Below are 12,041 nucleotides of genomic sequence, written 5' to 3'. Positions count from 1 at the left end.
TAATGGTGAACATTTTGATTGTATGGCCCCAATGGAAAAAATACTTTGTTACTAATTTAATATTTAGCAAACACCTAATAATGCTTTAAAGAATGAGTTATTTTGTTTCTAAAGTAAAAATATGTCCTAACCTAGAAAAGATACACTTTAAACATTTTATATATTAAAAAGATGTACTTGAAACTCCACTGTCTAAGAAAAAGTGGATTATTTATAAAAAAAAGAAAAATACACTTCCGCATTTAAAGAACATGAAAAAAGCTTCATCTGATTCTAATTAATAAATGCAATAAAATGTATTCTTTAGAAAATGAAGACAATTTGCTTAAACAAGTGCAGAAAAAATGCAATTTTTTAAGTGCATTTTGGTAAAAAGCACATTTCATTTTCTGAAGGGTTACTGCTGATGCAGATATTAGAAACAATGATATGACACAATTTGAGATTCCAGTATTTCTTCATTATTCTAGGAACACACTGTTATGTGAAGTTGGAATAAGACATCACTTTGGGAATAAACAGTTTTTTTTTCAACACTGCAGTATATGCAGTTTAACCTGTTATTAATTTGTACAAAATATAAGTAAAATAGACACGATTGCATATATAATTGTATCATTTTAATTGATTTCACTGGGTGTTTAATTTGATTTTTTCTTAAATCCTAAAAAATGAAACCCTGTGGATGTGTGCCTGCACACAGTTTAAAAATTCAATGAAAATAATAAAAATACCATCACTGTTAAACATTAGAAAAGTACTAATAATACAAAAAGTATACACAGAATTAAAAAAAATTACATTCAGAGCATGAAATGAATTTATATATGCAAGTATCTATTTTACTTATAATTTTGTCAAATAAATAAACACAATAGGAAAAAAAGCACATTATAATTGTTGAAAATATGTTATATTATAACTTCACATAGTGTCACTGTGTATAATTTAACATTACAGTTGTATATTGAACTGGATGGGTAGCTATATTTTGAAATAATAGCAATAATAAATGCATTTTTTCAACCATAAGTAAACCATTTTAGGACTACTGTTCATAAATAGGCTTTGGTAAATGTATGTATATGAAAATGTAATTAATGCAAATTTAATACACTTGTGTGTACTTTTTCAGTTTTGTTTATTCCAAAAAGTTAATTAAATTATTTGAAAATAAACTAAAAACACAATTAAAATGCACTTATGGTTACCTACTTATTTTCTGATGATGTGCATTTTTCACAAGGAAAATAATTTTTTTAATACACAAAAATGAATGTATGCAGGAAACAAGCAGGAAAAACAAGAAATGTGTTTGTCGGAAACTCTATGTCCCCTTCTGCGCCACTTTGATTTTTTATGCTCCCCCAACAAATTTTTGGGGGAGCATATAGTCGCCGCTTCGTCTGTCCATCCGTTCGTCAGTCCGTCCGTCTGTCCGTCCGACGAGCTGGCTATGACAATACCTCGGGTAAAAAGGTTGCCCTGGAATATTACATAATTATAATGTCTGTCTAGCTACTTTTGTCAGAAGGTCCCACTTTGATCCTCACTGGCAATGAGGGAATTAGAGAGAGTCCTCAAGATCATCTCTGATGACACAAAGTATTGGTTCTACTCGGGAAATAGACTCCAGTGTCTTGATAAGCATCATACTTTTTCAGGAATCAAGCTTTAATACAAAGAGTTAAATAGATATTTATATGTGATAGTGTATGATATTAATGTGAAAATACTGATCAAAAGCCGGGAATTGAACCCGCGACCTCCAGAGTGGTAGTCAGACGCTAACCGCGTCGCTAAAGAGCTAGCCCAACAGCCTTAGTGACCTTATTTCACTACACTCCTCCCCCTTTTAATGTTTCAAGGCCCAGACACGCTCGCTACAGCATGTCTTGCATCCACATGGCCCTCCCAGAAACCATTAAACAGCTCAGACCCATTCCCGCATTTACAGTTCGTTTTTTGCCTCGTCGCAATTAATGTGAAAATACTGAGCTCAAGCCGGGCATTGAACCCATGACCTCCAGAGTGTTAGTCAGACACTTTAACTGCGTCGCTAAAGAGCTAGCCCAACAGCAAGGCTGTTGGAAGTGACCTTATTTCGCTACAATATGTTAGTAAAATAAACACTGCACAATTATTTATTTTACCTGTATACAAGTACCATTCCAATCTTGGCAGATAGTGAACTATTTTAAAAGCACCATAACTATGAAACACTTATATAAGGCATATCGCAGTGTTCCACAGAAATGATGCTTTTGATAATTCAGCATGATGATTAGACATTTCTAAATTCCATTTCCACTAACGACGTTAGTAACAATTCCAGTGAGTTCATGGACACAGTGAAACACAACACTATTTCACTGTAACACGGTACGAAAGATTGATTAATGCAATAAATCGTCTATTGATCCCGTGTGAACCATCTCGCTCTCTGTTCAATGTTTGTTATATGTGCTTTTTCTCAAATTTCCGCAACACATTACGAAAACAACACGGTGTAAACAACCTACCGGATGTTGACAGTTTTAATATAACCCCAAAGAAAACCGAATGTACAATAAAGAAATCGTAGATTGCGAGAGCGATTTACGAGGACATTTACGAGGGGGTTATTGAAACGGTTTACGAGAATCGTAAATCCAATCGCAACTACCCGAGTTACGATATCGTTATATTTACGATACGATATCTTATTGAAACGGTCCCCAGGCTCATACACTTCGGGTAACTGGCTGGCGGTGGGCTCTCATACCAGGTGTCCATGCAGTTCTTGCATCCAACCAGTGATTTGCAAATGTAGGCTGCGACACTAGTCCTAAATGTATTAATTTATGTTGTTATAAAACTATCGGTTCACGCACTGAGTTCTTTTTAAATTTTATCAGCATGATTATATTTGGTGCTCCCTTTATAGAATTAAGAAAATTTGCTTATAACAATTATAAAATTATTGGAAACTCTTTGCGAGAACACATAATTCAAATAACAGAAAAATCAACGCTAAGTATAGTACATTACTTCAATGGATTTTATTTTATAAGTTACAACTCTGACGTTGTTACAAATTTATTGATTTGTTTTTAATAACGTTTCTGTTTGGTGTACAGATTTTGTCCAATTTTTGAAGGACTGTTAAAATGAACTGGATGGGTATGAAACGAATAAAATAATACCCTTTTCGACTAATAAATGTACTTAAACAGATCATGCAAGCGAACGCTTGATGGCGCGCTCCTCATATATATCATTGACTCAGCAAATCATACACGTATTGTTACAAATGTAAACACTTTTCTATAATGGCATTCGAGTTTCATTTTAGGAGACAACCGAGGTCTTAAACGGAACATTACAACGAGTGCAAGTAGATTCTATAGGCGTGACGCATGATATTCGCCTTCTTTAAGTAACGTAACGTTTATAGGAAAAAATATTAAGCGGCGTTATAATATCATTGGAATGTGTATATTTTGTTAGCATTAACTATACTTTAGGCGCTCTTTCAGGAACATTAAATATGTTGTTTAATAAGTTATTGAAATTGGCACATTTATTAATTATATTTAAGTTAATTTCATTTTCTTCAAGTGCAAAGCGGTTTCATATAAGGTGTTTGGTTATAACTCTTGTTTTAGAGCTAAAATCCCAAGACATATCACAACTCAGTTGTTAAATGCAACATGTATTTGTTATTAATCGAACGAATTGGGAATTATATATAAGACACCTTCCACTTTACCGTTCCATAAGATTAAAACATTTTTTTATTTATTCTATTATGCAAGGTGACGTTATAAGTAAAACATAGGGACATTTTAGCAGCCGCCGCCGATTATTGTGTCCTTAAATTGTCATGCGGGCCTAACGGGTAATACAAGTAAGAATACGGGACTCAGTGGATGGGGTATTGCAGCTCTTAAAATGTAAGGAACTCCCCAATGATAATAGGATTAAAACATATTGGTTTTTTTTTTTAAATAATTTGTGCGAACAATAAAATATGTACTGAATTTACATAGCATAGGGGCAAAGAACAAGAAGTGTCATAAGAGGCTAATTATAGCCCTATCTAATCGGCTGGATCGGCATGGAATACAGGTACGTTAGAAAACCGTACGATGTCAAGATTATGATCATTTCAAATTGGAAAAATACAATACCTGGAAAAACAACTGAAAATATTCACGTCTCTGCCCCTTACGGGCGTGTCTTTACCTCCACGAAAGAAGCACGTAGAAGTCATGCTGATGGAAATAAGTTATTAACTCTTATGTAAGGGAGAAAAATACGCGCAAAAAGCCACTAAAGAGTTACCTCCCCAAGACAGCAGCACATCCCGAAAACGCCACTCGTTTTTCGTATACCGTTTTTTTCAAACCAAGAACGGTAAACAAGATCAAACAATCCGTTCCAATTTTCAAACATTTATTTTTGTCATATGAATTGAAACAAAATATGAACAGGGCAATCAATTTCGTTTTTTGTTTTGTAATAAGTACAACGAAAAACGATATAAAAAAGTTAATTTTGTTTTCGTATGTTGTTTAAGTTTCGGTTATTAGAAAATCGGAATATGAACTTATATGCGTTGATTTTCGTGTTTCGTTGTTTCGAATGTTAAATGAAAAAGGAAAAGACGGTATATACACGGACCGATCAGCTATACTAAAACATAGAGGTTCTTCTTCGACGGTAGCCATCAGGACTGTAGTGAACGCAGTTACAGTATTGTCATCCACGGTTATTCTGTTGAGTCCATCTGCATCAGAATTCTGACGTCCGAAGGGAAAGCATTGTTCATTCATAATTAGCTAATACGGACATCCAACGCGTCTAATGTGGCTGTAGTTGTGACATTAGTGAGAGGGTTAACGTCTGTCACCACTTCTAACTTAGTTCCATGCGTGTAATCGTAAAATGTTTACAATATCGCCCACTTTAACTCGAGGAATTCTCGTTATCAAAAGCCAATTGTTGCGTATCAGTCCACACAAACGGAACTTTCTTGGACAAGGCATATGGTTTTTGTTTCTCCTAATGTTTGTTAGTGTGACTTATGATCAGGTTGTTGAAAGGTCTTGAGAAAAGTGTGTAATGCAACTCCTGTGATATCCAACAAACCCTATGAATTTCCGGGCTTTCTTCATATTACAAGAAACGGGCTGTACTTATTCCCTCCTCGGACAGAACATGACCGAGATAAGTTATTTTCATTTTTAAAATTGCACATTTTGATGGCTTAGTTGTAAGATTGTAGGATGCAAATCTGGAGAAAACCAGTCGTCTAAGTAGATGAGGCAGTCTTTGAAATCGAAGCAAAAGCAAATTGTACCTTTTTTCTGACAATTACACAGTTGGCAGACCAAGGACTTGTTGATTCTTTAATTGCTGCCATATCCAGCATGTCTTTCATTTGTTCTCTTACTTCATTAAAAACTTCAGATGATATTGGTCGATAAGGTTCTTTAAACGGTTCTTTATTGTGTAGTTTGATATAGTGCTTTACTTTAGAAGTGTGTCCAAGATCCAGGGGATGTTTTGGAAAGATTGCATGATATTTTGGGAACAAATTTAAGACTTGTTTTTTTCTCGTCATATGTCAGATCGGTCTGTTATAGAACGACTCCATATTGTTACTTAATTGTTTAACATTAGCTTTTCTCTTCTTTTCATGCGCTGTTTCAGCCTGTATCGCTGCAGTCAATGGTTCGAGAACGGGTGCTTCTCGTAAAACTTCCACTTCGCTTAATTTGCATAGGCTTTGTCTTGCCTTGATCTTGATTGGACTTGCTGTCACATTATAGATTATTACAGGTATTGTTGCGTTTCGATCTGCGTAATTTACAGTGACGACGGTTGGACGAACAAAAGCGTTATGAAACTGTTCATCATCCAATGTTTCTGTTATTGCTGCATCGTTAGTTTTCATCTTCCTTACAAATCCAGTAAGAGTTCTCGTTCCCAATTGATATAAAGTTATGGGTTAGATTGCTGTAACACTACAGATACAATGATTGATGGACATAAAGGCTGCTTCCCACTCAGCAGGAAAGATATATGTATTTCTACGTTGTTGTTTATTACGAATTACATTCGTTCCTATAAGGACTGGAGCTACACCATGATACTGTGAAACCGGGATAACTAATAAATTGGTAAGTATATGTGAAGATGTAATTTCTGTTTTTATAGATGCTTGGATGTATCCGGTTTATGGGACCTTAATGCCATTTGCCCCTTTGAGATCTACTTAAAAATCATCCATATAATTTAATTCAGGATTGTGATCCAATTTCGTATAAAAGTATTAAGTTATTGAGCTGTTCTGTGAGCCCCTGTCAACCAAAGCTTTCATAGGAATTCCATTGATGTTGATGTCTGTCATATTAGGTTCTCCGATCATCCTATGCAGTATTGCTTCTTAATCATGATGTTTATCTTGATATTTGTCGGTAAATTGTTACTCCTGACGTTCTCATCAGCCGCAGCGATCAGTGCGTTTGTTGGTTAAAATGTTGTGTGTTAGGTGGTCCAGATCGTTGTTCTGTTGTATCTTGTCATAGTACCCACGATTTGGATATTGACCTCTATAACTTCTATATCCTCGTCCTCTCATCATGTTCACATAACGGCCTATATGACCTCTTCTGTAGTTTGGTTGGTCGGATGTTCGATGTTCCCTACGTGATTCGGTTGCATCTAGTAATGGTTTCTCTTTTAACATTTAATTCAACTTCTTCTCCGTCAGATTCATTTTTTTCTGTGAGATTTTTTTTAAATTTTGTATATGTTCATAAATGAAATGTACGTTACTTTTTTTAGACTGTTCCGGACCCTTATAAATAGTAATCTCATGATATTCTCTTTTGACGTTCACTTTCAACTCTTCGAACTTTAAGACCGTTTCAAAGAAAAGCCTGGTTGCTTTTCGCAATTTAGTATCTTTCTCCATGCCTCCAGAATCTCGTTCTCAGGATTGCGATGAATCTTGATAAGTGTCTCTAACCGTATTGCCCATGTCGATATATTCTTGTCCTTTTCTTTTATTGGCATTATAAAATTGTTCCATTACACTTTGGCCTGTCTTGATATCACCATAATATGTATACAATATTTTGAGTATTTCTTGCAGGCATGCATTAGGCTTTAAAGTTTTAAGTACTTTTCTTAGCTGAACACAACGCAAACGGTTTAAAATACGCGATGTAAACAACGCGCGACCTTGCAAGTATTTTTTCGCAAAATTCGCTAATTTAAAGTTAAACATGTGTTGCATTTATCATTGAAACAGGTGGATCAGACCTCAATCAATGCTTAATAATTAATTCAACGTTCAGCACAACCCTTTTAAGATTACGCATGAATTACACAAAGTCACAAGTATCTCATTTTTAATCATTCAAGTACCCTTCACTGGAATTATTATGATTATAATTTCACGAAAGTTCACCTGTACAATGCCACTAGAATTCAAGTGTACATAACTTCGCTACCTGAACGATACTCTATTGTATACGGATTAGTTTATCATTGAAACACAGTTAAAGGAAACGTTAGTAGCCATGTCGTGCAGTGACCAATTTTCACGTACAGTTAAACAATTCTAATAAATAATAAAAACATATATAATATCATACACTGGAATGATAATAATATGCATGTAATTAAGGAAAATAGTACTAGATTGAAGCTAATTACACAAACGAGTTTATAAAATATAATTCACAAATGGGTGTCAAATCTCTTAAAGCAGTAATATTACACTGTCCGGTCTTCAATCCATCGACGAAAAGCGTGATCCTCGGGCTAGTATACTATAGCGTAGTGGTATCGATAATCAGCGATAATTATATGTATTGAGCTCAATTTTAAAGCATGTTATTTGTTTACGTAATCTATTCACAGCCCGGTGTTTAATTTAATGGTGGGTCCATGGACAATTCAAACGTGGCCATATAGAATGCCGCCTTCATCGTAGAAGTCTATATTTTTTCTTAGAGTGCCCTGAAAACGCTCGCTGTCATGTTGCTCGGGGAACTCACGTTGAATACACGTTGGGCGCCATTGTTGCCGGCCTCGGCAGCCGCATTGGGTGGAGAATAACTACCAACAACGGTTGAGGTTTATGTGTGTTATTATCCGTGCAGACAATATATATGAAATTAATCTTTAACAATAGCATTACATTATTTAATACAGATACATGGATTAATGTTAAGGAATAGATGACAAAGCATTTCAATAACAAACATATAACAATACAAACAATGCAACCGCAACGACATGTTTAACAAGACAATAGTGTTCCAATATAATAATAATAATATTTATAATAACAATAATAATAATAATAATGAAACATGAAAAACCTGCAGATATATGTATATATAGCTGATAAATGCTGAGCAAATAGAAATTGCGTCTAGCTATCTGACTGCGGCTGTCGTGTTTGAAAAGTTGCGCGATTGATTAACAATCACGTGCTTGTGCGCATAAAACAGTGTTAGGATGAACTATAACAATCATGGTTAATCACTACCAATACTACAACTACAATACTAATACGATTTGACTATGCATAATTAAAGATATAGGCTTGGTACTTAGACGAATTATAAGAAAGCACTTAAAATATATAATTGTTTTTATTCATCCTATAACATTTTACTTTGTTTAGATCGCTGATTAAAATTCATAAGCTTTTGTTTGAATGTCAAAACATCCGTACTATTTGTAATGTTTAGTCAATCAATTAAAAAACACTTACATTTTTTGGCATTTCTTTTTTAGTCAGAAAAATATCTAAACTTAATTTTACATTCCATTCAATAACAAAGAAATGCTTTTGTAAAACAAAAAAATCAACAACTTTAATAGGAGCTAATTTGGTTCCTCCTATATCAAATTCTAAATACATTCATCTGTTGATCAATGTTGTTGTTGTTGTAGATTCAACTTTCAGTAGTACGTGAAGTACAAGAGTTTGTTTTGCATTAAAAAAGACGTAAATAAAACTTGCCGATAAATGACTTGAATTGCTACAATGCAATTATACAGTATTAATAGCTGTTGGATTGCGGAGAACTAATTTATGAAAATTGTTACCGTACCTTTAGGCATTTACGCCTCTCCTATCCATATAGTTCTGCTTTACATAGATTCCCAAATGTTTTCATTAAGTCCAATAAATGTTGCCGCCGCCACCACTACCACAACCATATCCACCACAACCACCACCATCATCATCACCACCACCACCGCCACCACCACCGCCACCGCAATCGCCGCCATCGCCTCGGCCTCGGCCTCCGCCACCACTACCACAACCACCACAACCACCACTGCCTCCGCCGCCACCGCCGCCACAGCCGACACCACCACCACCACCATCACCGCCACAATGACGATGATATGCCGATGTAGCATGTATGTCGGCAATCATTTTCATTTTTGAGGTCTTGTCGAATTGCTGAACCGTTTTAATTTATATCTGGAGAGTTTTCTGCTGAAAAGAGCGTTTGACAAATAGACACAAAACATCTTCAACTCCAAGCTTGTTGTCTCCACATTAGTCTTCACTGGGCGTTTACATTCTCGGAGTAGGGACTACGATACGTCAAATACAAATAGTATAAAGTTAAAAAAATCATTTTAAACCATAATTAAACAATTTATACGCCTAAATTAATCACACAACACTCAACGAGACGTGTACAAAAACAAAGTGTTAAGGTTTCACAAATTTCGCCTGAGTAATGCAAATGTGCCTGCGTTTAAATGTTTCTGGATATTTTGGGCCGAATGATCCATATTTTTTAACGATATATTTGTGAACTTGATAATTGTGACAAAGTTGTGCGATTAATTTGTATATTTATTGTATCGCTGATAGAGGTCTGGTATAGTCGTTCTATGCTTGACTTTTTTGTTTTAACTTTTTAACATGTCATTTCAATAAAACAAATGAATTATATGATATATAAAGTTACTGAAAATGGTTTTTCTTTTCGCGTACGTAGATAAATTACACTTATTTTGTGAAGCTTACTAGATCAAGAACATGGTTTTGAAAATATGGTATTAATATTAGTATATTGCCTGCGTTTAAATGCTTCTGGATATTTTGGGCCGAATGATCCATATTTTTTAACGATTAACTTGTGAACTTGATAATCGTGGAAAAGTTGTGCAATTAATGTGTACATTTATTGTATCGCTGATAGAGGTCTATTATCGTCGTTTTATGCTTGACTTTTTCGTTTTAATTTTTTTTAAATTTCATTTCAATAAAACAAATAAATTACATGATATATAAAGTTACTGAAAATGGTTTTTCTTTTCGCGTACGTAGATAAATTACACTTATTTTGTGAAGCTTACTAGATCAAGAACATGGTTTTGAAAATATGGTATTAATATTAGTAGATCGCAAACGAACAACTTCACACTATAATTTGCGATATAATGACGCGTTCCCGTCAACTACACTATCATACAACACTATGTTAACACAAGTATAAGTACAATGACACAAACATACACATTTTACAATAGTTGTATCAATTTTATCAGGTTACAAAATTAACATAAAGTAAATGTTTACCGCTAATACGGTCTTTGTTTCCTTCTTAGATTATGGCCGTGAGCAGCCATATCGCAATTTCAACATGGACATTTCACAAATCTAGCAAGGCAACAATACTTGACAAACAACTGCTATATTTAACTGTGAAATCGGACTTTTGGTGCTTAAAACTGTCCAAAATGGCCATTTCACAGTTCAAAATTACAATTTGATTGAATGTTTGACATAAACGAAACAACATATTAACACGGGTTAGGCTTTTCTATGGTTTTAAATAGAATTTACCAATCAGAATATTTTGTATCTAAATGTAAGTAGTTATTTGGTGAAAGAAAGTGTCAAGACAATGCAAATATGATTTTTCTGCATTATGTGAAGACATGTTAATATCATGCAAGTACTAAACATGCTATTTTGTACTTATTCTTAACCAACTGAATTTCACAAGCTCGCGACTCGTTTTTTCACAATTTTCAGAAGTTCGCGACTTTTTTTTCACAATTTGTTAAAATTCGCGCCTCATCTTTTTACAAAGTGAGGAAACCAGGGCACCTTTTACAAAATCAGGAAGAAAAGCCCCGCTAATATCAAACAGTATTATGAACATGTTTAAACCCATGTTTTTTAATTAACATTTATAAGCGAAAGTTTCTTTTTCTACACGTGTGTAGTCCATACAACATCAATCGCTGGAGAGCGTCACCAATAAATGATATAATTTATAAAAGCACCGCTACATAATTATATTTGGTATATTCAACAAGAAATAACGTCAAAAGAACACAAGCAACTCTTCAAAAGTAGTCCAACCAATTTGCCTTTGTACATTTAGATCATCACTGACGTGTGTAACTTTCAGGGGAAATATACCACGACCAATCAGTTATACAAGTCCCACACGTCAAACTCGTTCTGAACAATGACCAATACACATTGGAAACTGTAAAATCTGCTATGGAAAAAGGCATACCTTCCGTGGTGGTAATCACTACCGACTCGGATACTCACAAACGGTAATATTTCTTGAAATATCAACATTATGTGAACTCGATTTAAACATGTACACAGCAAATGGTAAGTATGCTTTATGAAATCTCATTAACACAGTTCTTGTTGGTTATTAGACAAGAAAGTGCCATTGTGGACAGCAAGAATGAAATCAAAATGAAAATGCTTCGAAACAGTAATATTCCAAATGACGCAATCAACAGATTTCAAGAAACTTACCAGGAAAAGCTAAACCTTTTGACGGTCATAAATCTAAGCGACATGCCCAAACTGCTTGCGGAGATGACATTGGATGTTTGTTGGGAAGGTGCGTAATAGCTCGTATTGAACATTTTCTTCGAACGTCGCTATGTATTGAACATTGATTTAGTCTTCCCTAAAACGAAAATAATATTATCTTTGTTTTTACTTTTTAATGATTATAATGATTTTTTTT

Source organism: Dreissena polymorpha, chromosome 15, assembly GCF_020536995.1.
Source record: "Dreissena polymorpha isolate Duluth1 chromosome 15, UMN_Dpol_1.0, whole genome shotgun sequence".
Taxonomy (NCBI): domain Eukaryota; kingdom Metazoa; phylum Mollusca; class Bivalvia; order Myida; family Dreissenidae; genus Dreissena; species Dreissena polymorpha.
Note: the sequence above shows the minus strand (reverse complement) of the source record.